The sequence below is a fragment of the Mustela erminea genome, chromosome 18 (genome assembly GCF_009829155.1).
Source record: "Mustela erminea isolate mMusErm1 chromosome 18, mMusErm1.Pri, whole genome shotgun sequence".
NCBI classification, from domain to species: Eukaryota; Metazoa; Chordata; class Mammalia; order Carnivora; family Mustelidae; genus Mustela; species Mustela erminea.
This window is the reverse complement of record NC_045631.1, coordinates 38,698,622-38,706,917: the sequence shown is the minus strand read 5'-3', so window position 1 is coordinate 38,706,917 and position 8,296 is coordinate 38,698,622. Positions and strand designations below refer to the sequence as shown.

Below are 8,296 nucleotides of genomic sequence, written 5' to 3'. Positions count from 1 at the left end.
CCCCGTTCTGGTCTCTGGGTGGGTCTCCCCAGACAGGAAGGGAGCAGTTGGCTTAGTGAGTCTCATTTTCCCTGGAACTCGGCACACTGGGAAATTCAGGAGATGCCTAAGGCCAATTTAGGCAAGTTCCATCCAACAATCATTCATTGAGTCCTAACAATGGGCCAGGCACTGTGGTGTGTTTGGGTACAACATAAATGAGTCACATGCTCTGGAGGTGAAGATAAGCTTCCATTGCCAGTTACTTCCGTGTGAGAAGTACCTCAGTACTAAGGACCTGAGTGTATTGCCTAGAGTGAGAGAGGCCAAGAAGTGAAAGGGAAAGTATAGACAAGGCGCTTGTCCCTGGGAGTTTTGATTTTAAGAAAACAATCCTAGATGAGGAAAAGAAATACGAACTCGGTCTCAATAAGGATTTCTGACAGGAGGGAAGCACCTCCATGAGTACTGAGTTCTTCAAACTCAGGTGAGGTCAAATACCTTGCCAGTTTATCTGGAATGGTGGGGGGGGGGAGGTTGGCAGTGGGGGGAGGGCGGGGGAATGAAGGCACGAGGGCAAGGGGCAATGGGGGGAAAAGTTTCAAGGTCCATAATAACGTGGGGGAGGGGGTTCTATGAAATGCGAATTCCTGCTTTTTCTTGGCTGTTTTTCTGGAAATTGTGATGGCAGCTAGTGGAACAATTACCCAAATTGCCAGTGACTAGAGCCATTTCTCTGCGTCCAGGTGGCTGGCTGTCACCTGAGCCATTTCCAATGGCAGGCCGCTACAGATTCCTTTTTTTTTTTTTTTAAAGATTTTATTTATTTATTTGACAGAGAGAGATCACAAGTAGGCAGAGAGAGAGGAGGAAGCAGGCTCCCTGCTGAGCAGAGAGCCCGATGCGGGGCTCAATCCCAGGACCCTGAGATCATGACCTGAACCAAAGGCAGTGGCTTAACCCACTGAGCCACCCAGGCGCCCAGGCTGCTACAGATTCTTTATAAATTTTCTCCTGCTTATTTAGTAAAGTGAGGGTATTATTGACCTTTTTTTTTTTTAAGAGGTAAAAGGTGGGAAGGAGGAGAGAGGTTCATTTTCCAAGAGCAATGAATAAGCCAAGTCACATCCTCTACACGAGTCAGGCGGCTTCTGGTAGGAGGATGAAAAGCTCGGGATGAGAGACTCAGCCAGCAGAGAGACCCAGTTTCTGGTTTCAGATCTGGCCCAACCGACTGAATGCTTTGGAAATTCAAAACGGATCTGCACATCCAGTTTCTCTTTGGCGCTGTGGGAATAATAAATTCTTGTCTCTCAATGATTTTGTGAACAAAGGAAAGAAAGGAACAACAGATAAACACTTAAAGGCCTCAGGAAGTAGTACTCTGCAGAGACATATTTTATTGTTTTTAATAATTTCTCAGACTGTTTCGGAAAAGTAAAACGTCCTTGGCTTATAGGCTATTTTTTAAATGGATGCTGAGTGTTGCTAAGGGGCCTCTCTTGAGTAACTTCCTCCTCTTAATTGGAACAGAAATTCTGGCCCTTGACAGATACACAGAAGGGTCAAAATAGAACTGAGCTGTTCTACAACTTCTGGTTCTCAATAGACTACACTTAAGTGTCTGGTTCCGTCTGCAAAGTTAAATCGTTATAACAAGGGCCAGGAAGAGGATGCTTATGAAGATATGGATAACATAGAGAGAAAAGGCAAGGAAAAAATCCATTGATGAACTACAAGTGGTCATAAAACCTGGAAACCGGCAAATATACATAATAAAAGGCTTATAGATATTGCAATCCATGCTGTGTTCAATAACATTACATCATATGGTCGATGTCCCTCGTTAGGAACGCTTAGTTCAATGCGATGGGCCGGTCCACAGGGCGTGCCAGGACTAATTGAGGTTCTATCAGTGCTCGAAATGAGTCTGTGATGCCTTGTCTTGTGTAACTGACCTTTGATTTTCATTTTCACAGAATAACCTACAAACCCCAGAAGAAGCAATCAAGGAGATTCAATCTGTTAAAAGTAAGCCAGGCTTTATGGCTATCTTGCAGCTGCCACAGAGAAGAACATAGAGAACAGTAAAGAACAGTAAAACAAGGAAAATGGCAAAGAGTCTAGAGAGTGATAGAGGGTAAAAGTAGAAACAGAGAATGTGACCATGGAAACAAAACTGGGATGGGGAGGGGCGGATATCCCAACCCAGGGAACAGAGAGACAAAAAGAGAGAGAAACATCCTCTGGAAAATAAGGCAACATATCAAGGGGAAAGGAAAGGACAGTGAGAAGGACAGAAAGAAAAAAGCATTCTTTTTTTTTTTTTCTTTTTTGGTAGTAATTTAGGATTTACTTTTGTAAAAGCAAGTTGACAAATATTAAAATGTTATACCTGCCTTTTGAACATCATAATATAAATATAAAACACAAAACATCCAATGTTAAACACTGATCTCCCATGCCTGACTTGGATTTAGATATTGAGTATATGATATTTTGCAGAAAGAAACTTTGAAAATTTTCTCAATGCTTGCAATATGTATTACTATTAAGGGGAATTTCCTAGACCTCACAAACTGTTAGATGCAGCCCTCATTAGCCAAATCTGATAGATGGGAGCATACTAACTTTTTCTACAGAAAATTAATAGGAAAATGTAATTTAAGACCTGGAAGGAACTGGGGGTACCTGACTGGCTTAGTTGCTGGAGCGGGCAACTCTTGATCTCGGGGTTGTGAGTTCAAGCCCCATGTTGGGGATGACTTAAAAATAAAATCTTGAAAGGGGCTCCTGGGTGGCTCAGTGGGTTAAAGCCTTTGCCTTCAACTCAGGTCATGATCCCAGGGTCCTGGGATTGAGCCCTCTGCCTTCGCTCAGGTCATGATCCCAAGATCCTGGGATCGAGCCTTCTGCCTTTGGCTCAGGTCATGATCCCAGGGTCCTGGGATCGAGCCCCGCATTGGGCTCTCTTCTCAGCAGGGAGCCTGCTCCACCTCCCCCACGTCTGCCTCTCTGCCTACTTGTTATCTCTGTCAAATAAATAAATAAAATATATTTTTTTAATCTTGAAAAAAGAAAGAACTCTAAGATTTTGTTTTATTTGTTTATTTGAGGGAGAGAGACTGAGAGAGACCACATGCAGAGCAGACGGAGAGTAGATTCCCAGCTGAACAGGGAGCCCGATGTGGAGCTTGATCCCAGGACTCTGGGATCATGACCAGAGCCGAAGACAGATGCCCAATGAACTAAGCCACGCAAGGGCCCCTAGAAAGAACTTTAAAGATGATCCAGTCCAACACTTAATTTTACGATTGAAGAAACTAAGGCTTTGAGAGGTTCTAGAGACAGATAAAGAATTTGGTTGACACTGCTGGAAAACCAGAAGATTCTGATAGCTATCAAGAGAAAATAAGTTATGTTCATAAGTTTTTAATACTTAACCCATTGAGCCACCTAGGCATCCCAAGTTTTTAATATTTAAATGAAACAGGGGGTAAAAACTCGTCTGCACTGCACAGGGCCGAGTTATGCACCATGTGTTAGGGAAGAGCGAGATGGGAACCCGAGCTCTAGTCTTTTCTTGTGCCAACCATTCTTTGGGTTGAATTCTATCAACCCTGGAGTTCACAGAAAAGATCACGAGAAGTGGAGGAGAAAAGAGTGCCGGTTCAAAGTCAAGCAAACTTGGGTTCTTGCTCTGGTTCTGCCAGTTACCAGCCGCTGAGAACCCAGGCAAGTTAATCCACGCACTTCTCAGTTTTCAAAAATGAGAATAGTAACATCTGCTTCATGTGATACTTGGGGGCGGAAGTGACAGAATAGAGTATGAAGTGCACAACAATTCACCAAAGCAATAAAAATGGCCAATAGGAAAAAAAAAATTCTTCCTCAAGTGCACTTCAAAGAAATGCAAAATAAAGAGCGAGGAGGTACCATTTTCATCTACCAAATTGGCACAGATGAAAAGAAAATAGAGCTAATAACACTCTGGGGGTGTGGAAGCAGATACTCTCATATAATGCTGGAAGGGGTATAAATCAGTACATTTCTGGAGGTCGGTTAGGCAATGTGTATTAAGAGCCTTAAAAATGTTTAGCTCGGCTGGCTCCGTTGGTTAAGTGTCCAGTTCTTGGTTTCAGCTCAGGTCTTGATCTCCTGGTGGAGATCAAGCCCCAAGTTGGGCTCTACACTCAGCATGGAGTCTGCTTGCGATTCTCTCCCTCTCCCTCTGCCACCCCCAACTCTCTCACTCTCTCAAACAAATAAACAAATAAAATATTTTTTTAAATATTCACACTCTGGGGGCACCTGGCTGACTTGTTCGAAACAGCATGTGACCCTTGATCTCGGGGTCATGAGTCAAGCCCCACTTTGAGTGTAGAGATGACTACAAAAAATAGATGAACATAAAATAAAATAAAAATAGATGAAATCCTTTAAAAAATGGTCTTGTTCTTTGATTCAGGGTTTTACTCTAGGCATTTAGTCTAAGCAAACAATCATGTGTTGGGGGAGTTATAGCTATCTATAAGTTTGCTCATATGGGTGATTTATATGTAAGGAAAAAAATACAGTAAGGATGAGTTTTCACAACTTTCCTCTCTCCCACATGGTAAGAAGAATGTTTTGCTGCTAGATGAGTAAAATGAGGGTCCTGGGGAAAATTAGATACAGCTTTAATTTAATTGATATTTGAGAGGTAGATATTCACAGAAACATGACAGGAATCCTCTCAGAACATTCTGTGGGTGGGGAGGAAGAAATGATGGGAAAAGGAAGGCAGGCAAGGGGGAAGCAGGAGAAAAGGGGCTGGTTGAGAGAAGTTTCAAACCATCAACCTCTGCATAAGGTATTAAGAGAAAGGAGGATTTTGAGACGTGCTATGTCTTATTAACATAATCTGATTTCATTTTTTCTTTTCTTTTCTTTTCTTTTTTTAAAGATCTACTTATTTTGGGGACAGCTGGGTGGCTCAGTTGGTTAAGCATCAATTCCTAGTTTTAGCTCAGGTCATGGTGTCAGGGTTGTGAGACTGAGCTTTTCAATCTCTAGCCCTAGTTATAATAGCCCCGAATTGGAAATAACCCAATGTCTATCAATAAGAGAAGGGATAAATACATTATAGTCCTATAATGCTACTCAGAAATATCAAGGAATGAACCATTAATACATACAACACATTTGGACACCATGTTCTGCATGGAATCTGCTTGGGATTCTTTCCCTCTTCCTCTCCCTCCCTCCAACTTGTGCCCTCTCTCTCTCTCAAATAAATAAATAAAATCTTAAGAAAAAGGATTTTATTTTGAAGTAATCTCTACATCCAAAGTGGGGCTCAAACTCTAAAAGCCCAAGATCAAGAGTCATGAGTTTTACCAATTGAGCTAACCAGGTGCCCCTCCTTTTTGTTTTCTTATTGCTCATCTAAAATTTCTGAATTCACTATGTTGATCAAGTAATTTATATGCAGAAACTCCCTCACTGTAAACTTTGCTTTTGAAAGTGTATAGCGGGGCGCCTGGGTGGCTCAGTGGGTTAAGCCGCTGCCTTTGGCTCAGGTCATGATCTCAGGGTCCTGGGATCAAGTCCCACATCGGGCTTTCTGCTCAGCAGGGAGCCTGCTTCCCTTCCTCTCTCTCTGCCTGCCTCTCTGCCTACTTGTGATCTCTCTCTGTCAAATAAATAAATAAAAATCTTTAAAAAAAAAAAAAAAAAAAGAAAGTGTATAGCGCAAGAATCACCCGGCTTCTAGAAAAAAATACAGAAAAATATCTTTGCAATCTTGAGAGAGGCAAAGATTTCTTGGCAGAATACTGAAAGCAGTAACCATAGAAGAAAAAACTGAAAAATTGGACTTCATAAAAATTTAAAATGTCTCTTCATCAAAAGATACCTTTAAGAAAATGAGTAGACGGGATGCCTGGGTGGCTCAGTTGGTTGAATGTCTGCATTTGGCTCAGGTCATGATCTCCAGATCCTGGGATGGAGCCCCATATTGGCTCCTTGCTCAGTGGGGAGTCTGCTTCTTCCTCTGTCCCTCCCCACCCCGCTTGTGCTCCCTTTCTCTCTCACTTTCTCTCTCTCTCAAATAAATAAATAAAATTTTAAGAAAAAGAAGAAATGAGGGGCTCCTGGGTGGCTCAGTGGGTTAAAGCCTCTGCCTTCGGCTCAGGTCATGATCCCAGGGTCCTGGGATAGAGCCCCAGCATTGGGCTCTCTGCTCAGCAGGGAGCCTGCTTCCTTCTCTCTCTGCCTGCTTCTCTGCCTGCTTGTGATATTTCTCTGTCAAATAAATAAAATCTTTTAAAAAAAGAAAAAGAAGAAATGAGTAGACAAGTGAGAGACTGGGAAAAAATATTTATAATATATATACTTTTTTTAAAGATTTTATTTATTTATTTGAGAGAGAGACAGTGAGAGAGAGCATGAGCGAGGAGAAGGTCAGAGGGAGAAGCAGACTCCCCATGGAGCTGGGAGCCCAATGCGGGACTCGATTGATCTCCTGGGATCAATGACCTGAGCCGAAGGCAGTCGTCCAACCAACTGAGCCACCCAGGCGTCCCTATAATATATATACTTGACCAAGGATTCATACCCAGATAATACAAGGAATGCTTATAAATCAACAACAAAATATGAACTACCCAATTAAAAAATGGGCAAAACACGTAAGTAGACACCTTCAAAAAAAGAAACATGGGGCGCCTGGGTGGCTCAGTGGGTTAAAGCCTCTGCATTCAGCTCCGGTCATGATCTCTAGGTCCTGGGATGGAGCCCCCATGTTGGCTCCTTGCTCAGCGGGGCGCCTGCTTCGCTCCCTGCACTCTGCCTGCCTCTCTGCCTACTTGTGATCTCTGTCTGTCAAATAAATAAATAAAATCTTAAAAAAAAAAAGAAACATAAATGGCCAATTAGCCATGAAGGGGTGCTTATGGTAAACACAATGATATATCACCCAGATTTTTCTTGGGGAATGAAGAATTTATTCCTCAGCTGTTAAAAAGGCTGCCAACAGACAGCCATTGACTATCAGTCCATCCCAATGCTTGATTGCCTTAGTTGAAGAGTCCTGATCTGCCTAAGGTCACTCTTTTACATGGTGGCGTGCATACAGTGACTAATCATCCCGGCCCTTGCCCAAACTCAAAATATTTTTAAAGGGTCATCCCAGTTTCAGTGCTTCTCTAGGGTTAGCTGAAACCTCTGAGACTACATCAGAGCCCAGCTCTTCCTCTGTCTAATCATGCTTTTTTCTTCCATGTCACAGGGGTTGAGCCCAAGTACACTCCAGGAAAAATCCTCCTGCTGACTAATCTCCCTCTCAGAGTCTGCTTCCAAGGGAACCCAACCTATGACAATGCTCAACACAGTAATCATCAGGAAAATGCAAATGAAAACCATAAGGAGATGCCACTTCACATCAGCCCAAAGGGCTTTGAAGAAAGACTGATGAAACCAAATGCTGGTGAAGATGTGGAAAAAGTGGAGCTCTCATACGCTGGTGGTGAGGTTACAAAATTGTACCCTCATGTTGGAGAATTGTTTGGCAGCTTCTAAGAAGGTCAAATTCACATCTAACCTATGACCCAGCAATTCCATCCTTAACCAATCCTTACCCAAGAGAAATGAAGACATATTACCAAAAAATGGTACAAGAATGCTCATAGCTAGCCCTGGTTATAATAACCCCAAATTGGAAATAACCCAATGTCTATCAATAAGAGAAGGGATAAATATATTATAGTCCTATAATGCTACTCAGAAATATAAAGGAATGAACCATTGATATAACACATGTAGATCAAAAACATTAGGTTGTATAAAAGAAGCCAGAAGTGTGTGTGTGTGTATACACACACGCACACACCCCAAACACATACTGACTGGTTCCATTGATAAGAAGTACAACAATAGGCAAAACAAATCTGTGGTGACAGAAACCAGGAAGTAGTTGCTTGGGTGAACTGGGGACAGAAGTGGGGATTGACCGAAAAGGACCATGAGGAAACTTTCTAGGGTGATGAAAAGATTCTGTGTCTTATGTTGAGTGGTGGTTACACTGAGGTTACAATTGTCAGTAGGCACTGACCTGCAAGTTTAGAATTATTTACCCATTTTATTGTATGTAAATTTTACTTCAGTAAAAGCTTATATACACCGAGAGGAGCATACACACACACACACACACACACACACACACACACACACACACACACACATAATCAATAAATGTTTAATAAGCAAGTGGAGATGATTTTTCTAAAGACCCAAATTATTATTAATTACAGAAAAGATTTCCTTCTGCTAGGTTATG

General features: G+C 42.1%; 1 long non-coding RNA gene across 1 annotated transcript; it reads left to right on the top strand.

The window, feature by feature from the left end:
• Positions 1 to 275: 275 nt before the first annotated feature.
• LOC116577833 lies at positions 276 to 2,758 on the top strand. Its single transcript, XR_004280630.1, has 2 exons — positions 276 to 466; positions 1,043 to 2,758. It is a non-coding gene; the product is annotated as an uncharacterized LOC116577833 (long non-coding RNA).
• Positions 2,759 to 8,296: the final 5,538 nt, after the last annotated feature.